At 44.0% G+C, this 10,833-nt stretch overlaps 1 protein-coding gene across 1 annotated transcript in view; it reads right to left on the bottom strand.

The window, feature by feature from the left end:
* LMO2 (LIM domain only 2 (rhombotin-like 1)) overlaps positions 1-10,833 on the bottom strand; it is a 29,685-nt gene that overhangs the window by 14,040 nt on the left and 4,812 nt on the right. The window contains exon 2 of the mRNA XM_012649660.1: positions 9,068-9,127. The gene's annotated coding sequence lies outside the window, so the exon portion shown is untranslated. The remainder of the gene's footprint in view (positions 1-9,067; positions 9,128-10,833) is intronic.

The following is a 10,833-nucleotide window of genomic DNA, read 5'->3' as shown; positions in this document are numbered from 1 at the left end:
TGGCTTTCCTGCCCGCCCCGGGTTCGAGGTCCCAGGTCCTCGGACGCGGAGCGCGGGGACGCCCGGGACAGCGCGGCTCTGCTGGCTGCTGGCTGCGGGCTTGGGGCTGCGGCCGCGCTCCGGAGGGGCAATGGAACTGCGCGAGCCGGGATCGCACGGGCTGGGTACGCCTGAGCAGTGCCAGGGCAGCTAATCCCGAGGGAGGGTGGCTGGGAGAGACCACGCTGGTGCGGGTCTCCTCTCCGTCTGCTGGCGGGAGAATGCGCCCCCTCCAGTACCTTTCAGAAAGCTCACTCCTGCGGTTAAACTGCCCCCCTCCCCAATGCCAGAAATTCCCCGACCAGAGAAAGTGCTTTTCCAATGATCTAGAACAGTACCTGGGAGGTTATTTTGGCCTGGGTCAGGCAAAGAGAAAGAAGGCAGACTGGATTTGGGGGTTCAGGTTTCCCCTCCAACTTCATTCTAGGAAGAGGGAGGAATGTAGAAGGGAAGAGGAAGAGGCTAGCAGTCTGCCTTTCCATGGAGAAAAACTTCGGTTCCCCTGGGCCTCAGAGTTCCTTGAAGATGTCTACATTCAGAAGTATTATTGAAGGCCTGTTTGTGCATGATGCCAGTCATAAGGCTTGCAAAGAGGAAACTACCCAGTCCTTTCAGAAACCAGTTTTATAAGAACGGTCTGGATCAGAGGTATAGACACTGTGTTCCCATTTTAAAGATGGCACTTGAGGGGCTTTAGCTCACCCTGAAAGGTGGTGGCTGAAGTTAGAAGTGAATCCCTGGACACTTCGTCTTCCCTGTTCAGAGCCAAACCCTCATTGACTTGTTACGAGTATAACCAGAAGTTACTATTGTCTGCACACTCTTGTCATTTTCTTGTCCCTGTGTCCTAAGGCTGGGGCCCTAATGAGTATAATTAAAACTTTTGGGTGTGTGTGCGTGCGTGTGTGTGCGTGTGTGTGTGTGTGTGTGTGTGCATGTGTTTGTCCAAGGAAGCCTTAAGAGCAGTCTTGGGTCCAAGCTGGGCCTTCAGCATATAAAAAATGTTTTTCCTGATCAGATCCTTGTTTTTAATTAAATAAAGAAAATCCCCAGAATTTTTAAGCAAGCCTAAATTATGTGATAAATATGTAACCTACCACTTTACTTTCATTTCTAGCAGAGATGAAAATAAACATGCAGGTTATGATTAACAGTTTAGCTACACATAACCAGTCAATATGATGGTTAAATGCTGGGACTTTGGAACTTGAGTGCCTGGGTTTATTTAGGCTCTTACCAGCTAGCATGGCCTAGGAAAATAAGTCTGAGGAGGTAGTATTGGGTAGTGGCTCCAGAGTCAAACCGCTTGTGTTCTAACCCGCCCTTTACCACTTGTGTGAACCTGGCTTAAGAGTAGGAATTTAACTCTCAGTATCCTCATCTGTAAAATGGAGATGACAGAACTTACAGTTAGGTTTTTCGAGGATTATATGAGCTAATGCATGCAAAGTGTGGCACATAGATTTGTAATGGGGCTCATAATAGATATGAGATTGATTGCATAGAAAGCACCTGGCATATAGTAAGCGCTCATAAATGGTGGCTGTTATGTTATGCAAAAGACATCATTGAGATAATTTTAAAAGAGCTTGAAATTAAAGTTGAAATGAGAATTTAAAATAAGAATTTCCCATCCCAATTAAAAATCTATTTCCTGTTTTTAAAAAGCAAACAGGCCAGGGTCCTCACTCCTTTCTGCTCCTAAACACAACATATAAGCATTTTCCATTGTAATGTTTTTTACCTTGGTGATTAGATGATATGTTTGCAGTTGCTTGTTTTTATTAAATATTTAATCTGATAAATTACTACGTTCCTTGCTGCAGCTTTGAATGGGGCTCGAGTCAGTTGTTAAAATAAATATGTCCTTGGGTTCCAAAAGGTAACCTCAAAACAGCCAAATTTGGATATAAAGTTTCCTTTCAATAATGTGCTTCTGCTTTGACCTGTGTGTAAAGAAAAAGAGATTACTACATATGACTTTGGGTCAGTTTCTTATCTTTCACAACTCTTTGGGGAGAACTTCCTTAGAGAAGGTGAATATTTGAAATGGTATCTTAAGATTTCAATTTCACACACAGTGGTTGTAAGAAATAACTGCCTACCGGTGGGATTTCATTCCTATTCAACGGACAATTAAATCGCTCAAATTTAAGTTTAACATTTAGAATCGAGTCTCAAAATGTGTTTTTATTATGAATAATTTTAAAGCAATCATGACCTTATTGTGTCCTCCCATAGCAACCAGTATGTGCCTAATGCAGAAGAGACTCCGGAACTGCGAGGTGATTTGAACATGTAAAATTGTTCTTAAGAGTTGAGGAAATCTGTCCTTGATCCCTGCTCCCTGCTCCATGGGACTGAAATTTAATTCCTTCTCCCTCTCCTTGCAAATCTTAAATATCCTAAAATTTAGAAAATTTTCAAGTTTTCCTTCCTGAATAAGAATGTAAGAAGAAGAATGAATCAATCTGCACAATGAATCTGAACTCAGATGGGTCATATTTTTCCTGTGGGCGTTTTCTATTCTTTTTGCTTATTACGTTTACAATTGTTTCCTAGGGAAGAGCAGTTTCCAGTGACTAAAGCTACATTCCTTTGCTAAAATGAACTTCTGATAGAAACCAAAATGCAAATATTATTGGGAAAATGCCACAATTTACCCCTCTGTCTCTCTTTTTTTTTTTAACCATTAGAAACCAAGTTGCAACACATGCCTTGTTACTTGTGACATTCACATACAGGAACAAAAATAAAGATCTATCTTAATATGGCTTCAGCTTCCATGCAAAATTCTTTAAACTATTCAATTGTCACAGTCATCTGGCCCTCAAACTCATTTCAGGACATTTCAGGGCCAGCTGATAGATATGTTTTCACAGAATTATTAGTAACCTTAGTGATACATAACTCAGGTTTTCTATACAGTAGGAAAGATTCCAGAATAAATTGTTTTAAAAATCCATATCAACTGAGTCTTAGAAGAATGAGCATCGAAGTCAGACAGACATAGCACAAGTGTTTATTAGCTGTGTGATTTAGGGGAAGTTACTTTGCCTCTCTGAACCTCGGTTTCTATATCTATCAAATGGAGGATGGAGATAATAGCAGTGGTCAGCAGGGCAGGCCTAGGATGAGGTCACTGGGGTGCTTGCTCACCTCATGGGAGTTTTCAGAGAATTCAGTAGGATGATATGTGTGAAAATGCTTTGCACAATGATGACGTGTGGTAAATGCTCAGAAATGACAGCTGTGGCTGTTACCCCATCTTTCAGAAGTAATCGCCACTGTATCAGGAAGCAGCAATCTCCCAGCCATTCAGGACATCTGCTAAAGAATGCTGAGACTGGGGTGCTGCGGAAAGAGCTGAGGTTCACCTAGGGCATCAGCAGGCTCCAGGCTTGGGGAGCCCCATCTTTTAGCCAGCAGTGCAGGACCATGCCCACTTGGGCCTTGGCAAGGCTTTTGACGGTTCCATTGCTTCCCTACTCCACTGCCTGTTTCAGCCACCTCCCTGATTTTATTCATCTGATTTCCCCCTTCCAACAACCTCCAAACCGCCATTTACAACTAAGAAAAGAGGCAAATCAAAGTGCTGAAGGAGTCGCCCCCAAAGGTCACAATTCCACAACGAGGTCTTAGCAGAGTTAAGCTCATAGCATGTCCTAGTGGAAGGGGCCTGAGAAATGGGATTTCTGGCTTGCTCCTAGGAGCCGTAGGAGTTTGAAAGTGCCTCCCTAGTGGGCTCTGCCCACCCTCGCTCTTACCTAGGGCATGTTGCCCAACCTCTCTACACTTCAGCTCTCTCATCTGTGAAGTGGGAGCATTAAGCGTACCTATCTCATAGCGCTGTTACAAGGATTCTGTGAAATAAAGCAAATACGGTCCCTGGAGAGGAAGCTGGCATACAGTGAGCTTCTATGAAAGACTTTGCTTATATAAAGAGATTCCAATGTTAAAACATTTGGACACCCATTGATAATTGAAACCCCTCGATGGACAAGGCAAATGAGATGTACAGAGTCAATAGCTCCTTCCCCGCTGGCCACCATCAAACCTTCCTCTACCTTCTCTCTTAGGTACTGGCCCCTGGACTTGTTTGCTGCTTTGAGTTCAAGGAAGGAATGAGAGCTGAGTAAGCTGACTCAGTGAGCTGTCTTCGTGCTCTAGTTCATGTGCTCTGTCTCCTCTCTGCAGCTGTGCAGAGGCACCACACCTGAGTGACACACCACAGTGCCTGGGACCCTGGAGAATAGCATGTTTGAAATCGAAACTCCTTACTGTGGCCTAGAAGGCCCCAGTATCTGGCTCTACTACCTCTCTGTCCTCTGCTCCAGCACAGCCCTCTGCTCTCCCTGCTGGAAACATACTTGCTTTCTTTCTGTCCCTCAGAACAAACCAGGCTGACTCCTGCTGGAGGAGGCTTTTGCACTTGCTCTTGTCTCTGTCCAAGATGCTCTTTCCCTGGGTCATCCCATGGCTCCCGTGTATTTCATTTGGGTATCTGTTCAAATATTTTACCCTTAGAAGGGCCTTTTAAAATCCTACTTCTCACCACCCTCCACCCCCCTCACCCTGCTTTGTTTTTCTTCCCAGTATCATCACTACTTCCTCTTTAGTACACATGCATTTGTAGGTTTTTGAGTTTTTGTTTGGCCTTTCCTCCCAGCTAAAATGTAAACTCTGTGAGAGTAGCGACTCTTTCGGATGGATTCCTGGTTCTGTCTTCAGCACCGAGAATGTGCCTAACACCTGGCTGGCAGTCAAGAATTATTTGTTGAAAAAATGAATGTACCAACGTACAGATGGTGTCAGGAAACAATAGGGCCACCCTTTGAAATCTGACTTTGCACTGCAGGGCCCCTTCTCCCAAAGGATAGAATCAAATGGGGTAAAGCCCAGGCTTTGGAGACAGACTGGTTTATGTTTGAGTCCTGGCTCCTTTAGCTCTGTGGTTTTAGGCAAATTATTTAACAGCCCTGAGCCTCAGTTTCATCACATGTGAAATAGAAATAATAATAGCGCCATCAGAGGACTATAGGAATAAAATGGGATCGTGCATGCCAAATACTTAGCACAGTGACCAACACAGAGTAAGTGCTCAATGGATGGCGGTTACTATTAGAATTAATTAAGCAAAGAGAACCTCAGAGGAGAATAGTTCAGCAGGGCAGGGCTTTCTTGGCTGGACACTGATGGATAACTGGAGTTCTGCCATACAAGGGCTTAGCCCAAGCAGGTGGGGTTGGGGAGCTCTGGCCTTACCTTTTTAGGTATGGTGACCCCCATGGGACAGGTAGGTTATGTTCACAGAGGTCTGGCCCAGCCTCGCGTTCAGGAAGGCAACATAAAAATGGTGCTGGGAGCCTGTCCTGGCTACTGGCTCTTCAGCATCAGGGGTCTCTGGTCTGAGACATTGCACCCCAGACAGGCCTTCCACTGGGGGAAGAGGGGATGGCGCCAGCCTGCTGCTGGGGAAGCTGTGTTTCCCAGTGTTTGTGCCTGGCAAACACCCATTGCTGAAGGAGGTGTACTTCAGCAAAAAACAGGGACAGAGCTGCTTGCTTCTTCCTGCCAGTGTCCTCTGCTTCCCTTCAGTCACCCTTCATGTCTCACTGCCAAACTAACAATCTAGAACACTGTTTTATTCTCTGTCACCATGCTGCTCAAGAATTTGCAAAGGCTCCCGATTGCTTGTGACCATCTGCAAGTGGGTAGGCCTCTTGAGACCTCAATTTTCTCATTTTTATTGAGGGAAGAGGTGAACTGGAAGGTTAGAGTGGAAGCTCTCTGTGTGATTCTGTCATTCTAGCAGGTCAAAACCAAATTCCCCACGCTTCCGCTAAAGGTGCCCCATAATCCTGCCCACTCCCTTGGTCCAACTTTATATCCCACAAGCCTAGATTCTGAACCTTCCCATCCAGCCTGCTCTCCTCTCTGATCTCAAACACCCTCCTCATGCCCATTTGTGTGCACTGTCTTACTCTTTTCTCTCTATCTGGGATGTCTGCTTTGTCCCTGTTGCAAAGCTTCGGTGCTGGAATAGTGGAGTGATTAACAATAGAGGCTTCGAGATAAATAAAACTGGCTTGAATCTTTGTTTCACAACTTACTATCTAGGCAATCTTAGGCAAATCTCTGAGCTTCTGTGCTTGCAGTGATAACATAGAGACAATGATAAATACAGAATTAGCTGTAGTAATTGAGATAATGTGTGCAGTGGCAGAGCACAGTGCTTAGCACATAGTAAGTGCTCAGTAAGTAGCAATGATTACTATAGTCCTCTCTGCCTCTCCAAATCTTGTACATCACCCTAGGCCCAAGATTTCTCTGTCCTCTGAAGCTCATGGTGGGGATCCCTTTCTGAGTTCTCACAGCTATTGGATCTAGGGCCTGGTTAGGTGTCTCATTAGATTCTGCCTTACAGCACAATAATTTCACGTATGTGCAGCCTCTTGCCACCTCAAAAGAGGCATGATGCCTTAAGTTCTTGGAGAAGAGAAACCATGATTTTCATCTTCACTAGCTCCCAGGATACTGATAAAAAATTTGGGGATACTTAATAATTCCTTTTGAATTGAAGACTTCAAATATCACATCCATGTTATCAATTGTCCCAATTCCTAGACTCATGTGGATATTCACAAAGGCCTGAGGGTCTTTATATAGGTGAAGAAGGTCTCCCCAGAATCAGTATCGAAGGTAGCCCATGGATTGTTAGTCACAGACCTCTTAAAAACCTGGCAACTAAAACTCTAAAATTCTTAGAAGAAAACATAAGGGAAAAGCTTCGTGACATTGGATTTAGCAATGACTTTTTTGGCTATGACACTAAAAGCACAAGCAACAAGATTAAAAATAGATAAATTAGACTATATCAACATTTAAAACTTTCATGCATCAAAGGACAGTATCAGCAGAGTGAAAAGGCAACTCACAGAATGGGAAAATATGTTAATATTTAAAAATCATGTATCTGATAGGAGATTAAGATCCAGGACATATAAAGAATACCTACCACTCAACAACAAAAAACAAACAGCCCAATTAAAAAATGGGCAAAGAACACGAGTGTTAATTTCTCCAAAGAAGGTATACTAATGGCCAATAAGCACATGAAAAGATGTTCAACATCACTAATCATTAGAGATCCAAATCAAAACCACAGTGAGGTACCACTTCACACCTATTAGGATGGCTATTATAAGGAAAAAGAAAGAAAATAACAAGTGTTGGTGAGGATCTGGAGAAATTGGAACACTCGTGCATTGTTGGTGGGAATGTAAAATGGTGTGGCCGTTATGGAACAGTATGGTGGTTCCTCAAAAAATTAAAAGTAGAATTACCGTGTGATCTAGCAATTTCGCTTTTGGCTATATACTCAAAAGAATTGAAAACAAAAATTCAAACAAATATTTGTGCACCCAGGTTCATCGCAGTATTATTCACAACAACCAAAAGGTGGAAGCAACCAAGTATCTAGCAATAGACGGATTTACAAAAAGAGTGGTATATCCATACAATGGGACATTATTCCACCTTAAAGAGGAAGGACATTCTGACACATGCTACCACATGAATGAACCTTGAAGACATTAAGCTACGTGAAATAAACTAGTCCCAAAAGGACAAAGACTATATGATTCCACTTTTATGAGGTAACTAGAGTAGTCAAATTCACAGAGACAGAAACTAGAATGGTGGTTGCCAGGGGCTGGGGACAGGGCAGAATTATTGTTTAATGGGAACAGCATTTTAGTTGGGGAAGATAAAAAACATTTTGGAGCTGGATGGTGGTGACGGCTGCACAACAACATAAATGTGCTTGATGCCACTGAACTGTACACTTGGGAGTGGTTCAATAGTAAATTTTATGGTGGATATTCTGCTACTAAAAAAAACCTGGCAAATTTAAGACTATTCCCTAGGTGCGCCTCTGTTTTTACATATAGAATTTTATGTGGTGTTTCAGAGAACACCTTCAGAGAACACAGAGATGAACCTTCTCAGGTTTATCTGTGGACCCATTTGACAACCCTAGTGTTATGGTGAAGCCAGTTCCGTGAGCTCTGAGACATTCTTCGGGTCCCTTAATGGCGAGCCCTGCCCATTTAGGCCTTTGTGAACAGGGCTGGTCCCGAAGTTCCAGATAACCTTCTTTGCAGAAGCCCCTTGGCTCCAAGGACAGGGAAAAATGGTTCAGTTTGTTATTACATAAAGCCACATCCTGAAAGGAACTTAGCGCTCTTCTACATACCTGCCCTCTGCTCTGCGAGTCCGGGAGTTGGAGCAAAGCAGGTACACGGGCTCCATTTGGGCGGGTGGTGGTGGAAGAGGGGGAGTCTCCTATAAGCAGAGCATCTTTAATGCCCGTTCAGGACACAGTCCCCTTCCGGAGGCCCTGGGGCTGCCGTGGGCCGGCTCACTTCCTCTCACGCTTTCAAGCTACAGTGCTTCCCATTACATTGCAGAAGGCCGCCTGGGGTCATATCTTGCAAAGGAAGAGCTATTAAAAAATATTTCATTTGGATTTTCTACGTGGCCCTCCACCTGGAAATATCTTTTATCTGGCAACTTCTGCAAAGCGAACTGAATCTCGAAGGCGGTCCTGGCAGGTTTATGCCAGCTTCTCTGTCACTCCTACAGGCACTTCCATCCTTACCTTCACAAGGGTCGAGCGGCTGTGACTTGGGAGGGGAAACAGGACTGGCGTGGAGTGAGTCCTCCAGGCCCTGAGCCATCTTTTTAACCCTGAAAACACCCACTCGGAGGGCAAAGGCCAAGCCCCCAAGACTATTATACACACCCTCTCTCAGCTCAAATGTATGTGATCTCACTCCAAGTTCAGATCCTAATTTGCAATTCTCCATTTCGTGATTATTAAGTGCAACCTGGCTCCCCAAGACTGCGAGCTCCTGCTCAGAACGGAATCCAAGAGCCTTAGTCTAGTGTGTGGCATGCAGTTAGCATACGATTAATATTTATGGAAGGAAGGAAGGAACAAATGAATTAGTTAAACCCACCTTACCTGCCTCTTCACCAGTTCAAGTTCAGGTTGAAAAATAATCTTCTTTTCGGATGGTCGTTACTGAAAGAAAATGAGAGGTGCTCTCTGGTTTAGGTAGCTAGAAGAAAGGAAAAAGAGAGAGAGAGAGAGAACAAAAAAGAGTCTTTATCTTCAGTTAGAGAAATGTTTCCACTGGTCCTTGATAAACCAGGGAAAAGTACCCCCCGGGGCTTTCTGATAGCCAAGTGTCCCCGATAGCGCCTGGGTGGGGCAGGCGCGCTCTGGCATCGGGGTGCAGGGATGGATTCTAACGGTTTCTTTGCTGGTTGAAGAGGCTGCTTCCTGCCGACTTTTTTTTTTTTCCTTCTTCTTCTTCACGTACCAGCCCAGCTTGTAAATGTGAAGGGGTGGCCCCTGTTCCAAATGTGCAGGGCTGGTATATCAGTTGTCCTTACCGCTGTCACGCGGCCTTTCAGCTGGATGCTCCGCTGGTCTGAGAAGACACGTGTTCTCTGCCTGTCGCACGCTTTGCAAATGTCTCATCCCGGAGTCTCGGAAATCCCCCAGGAGTTAGAAAGGGCAGGTCGCCAGGTTCCCATTTGATAGGAGAGGAAATTTGGCCAAAGCCCTTCCAGATCTGCTTAGACTAGAATGCCACAGGATGCTTACTCCTTAGACTCCGGCATTCTTGCTCCCAAGAAGGTCTTTTGAGAATTTATTTTTCAAGAAGAGTCTCATTAGGCAAAAGTCAACACAGAAGCTGTATTACCTAGTAAAGGGCATCTGTTGGATTTGTCTTTTGAGTAATTCCGACACACGATTACAGTTGTGAATAGATGGGCTTATCGTTGCAAATAATAGCTACCTTTTATTGAAAACTTACTATGCACCAGACATTTTATATATTTTATTTTACTTAGTCCTGATAACAACCATCTGGGATCAGTAGTAATATTATTCCAATTTTACAGAGAAGAAAACTGAGAGAGAAATTCAGTAACTTGCTCAGGGCCACACAACTGCACGAGTGCAGGCGATGGGATTTAAGCCTCGGCCTTCTGACTCTCTGCCCTTGTCTTATTCAACATGCCAATGTGGCTCACGTTTCCTACATCTGCATGTTAACAACGCATATTCGTAGGCCCATACCAAATGTACCAGGTCAAAATATCCAGGTCAAAAGATGAGAAGGTCTTTCCCTGGATAATCAATCTAAAGTAGCCTTCTCCCCAGGCACTAACACACCACTATTTTATTTTCATCATGACATTTGTCACTACCTGATATTTTCTTATTTATGTATTTGCATACTATCTTTCTTCTCCACTAAGGGATAAGTTCCATAAGAGCAGGGATAACACATCCAAAGTTTTATGTCCTAGACACTAAATAAGGGGGTGGTACCTAGTAAGTATTTAATACATATTTATTAGATAAATTACTGACACTGTCCAAAGCACTGTGTTAGGATTATGAGTCTAGATACAGATTCCTGGGGGAAAGAGGCTCATCGCAGAATACTGGTGTGACTCCTGAGGCTGTGGGTTGGGGACATTTTGTCACACATACCATGTATTTGCCATCCCAGAGAAAGAAAATCCCAAGAAAGTTAAGATAGCAAGATGACACAGAAAGTCAGTAGAAGAACCAGGTAAAATGTAGTCCCTCCCTCCAAGGACCTTTATCTCTTACTTGAAAGTCAGAATGAACACAAATGTACTGCAGAAAAAATACACGATCAACAGCGAGGTTCTGACCCAAACTGCAATCAGATTGGATTAGGGAGA

This window comes from Propithecus coquereli, unplaced genomic scaffold (genome assembly GCF_000956105.1).
Source record: "Propithecus coquereli isolate 6110/MARCELLA unplaced genomic scaffold, Pcoq_1.0 Scaffold30, whole genome shotgun sequence".
Lineage (NCBI taxonomy): Eukaryota > Metazoa > Chordata > Mammalia > Primates > Indriidae > Propithecus > Propithecus coquereli.
This window is presented reverse-complemented; position numbering and strand designations above follow the sequence as displayed.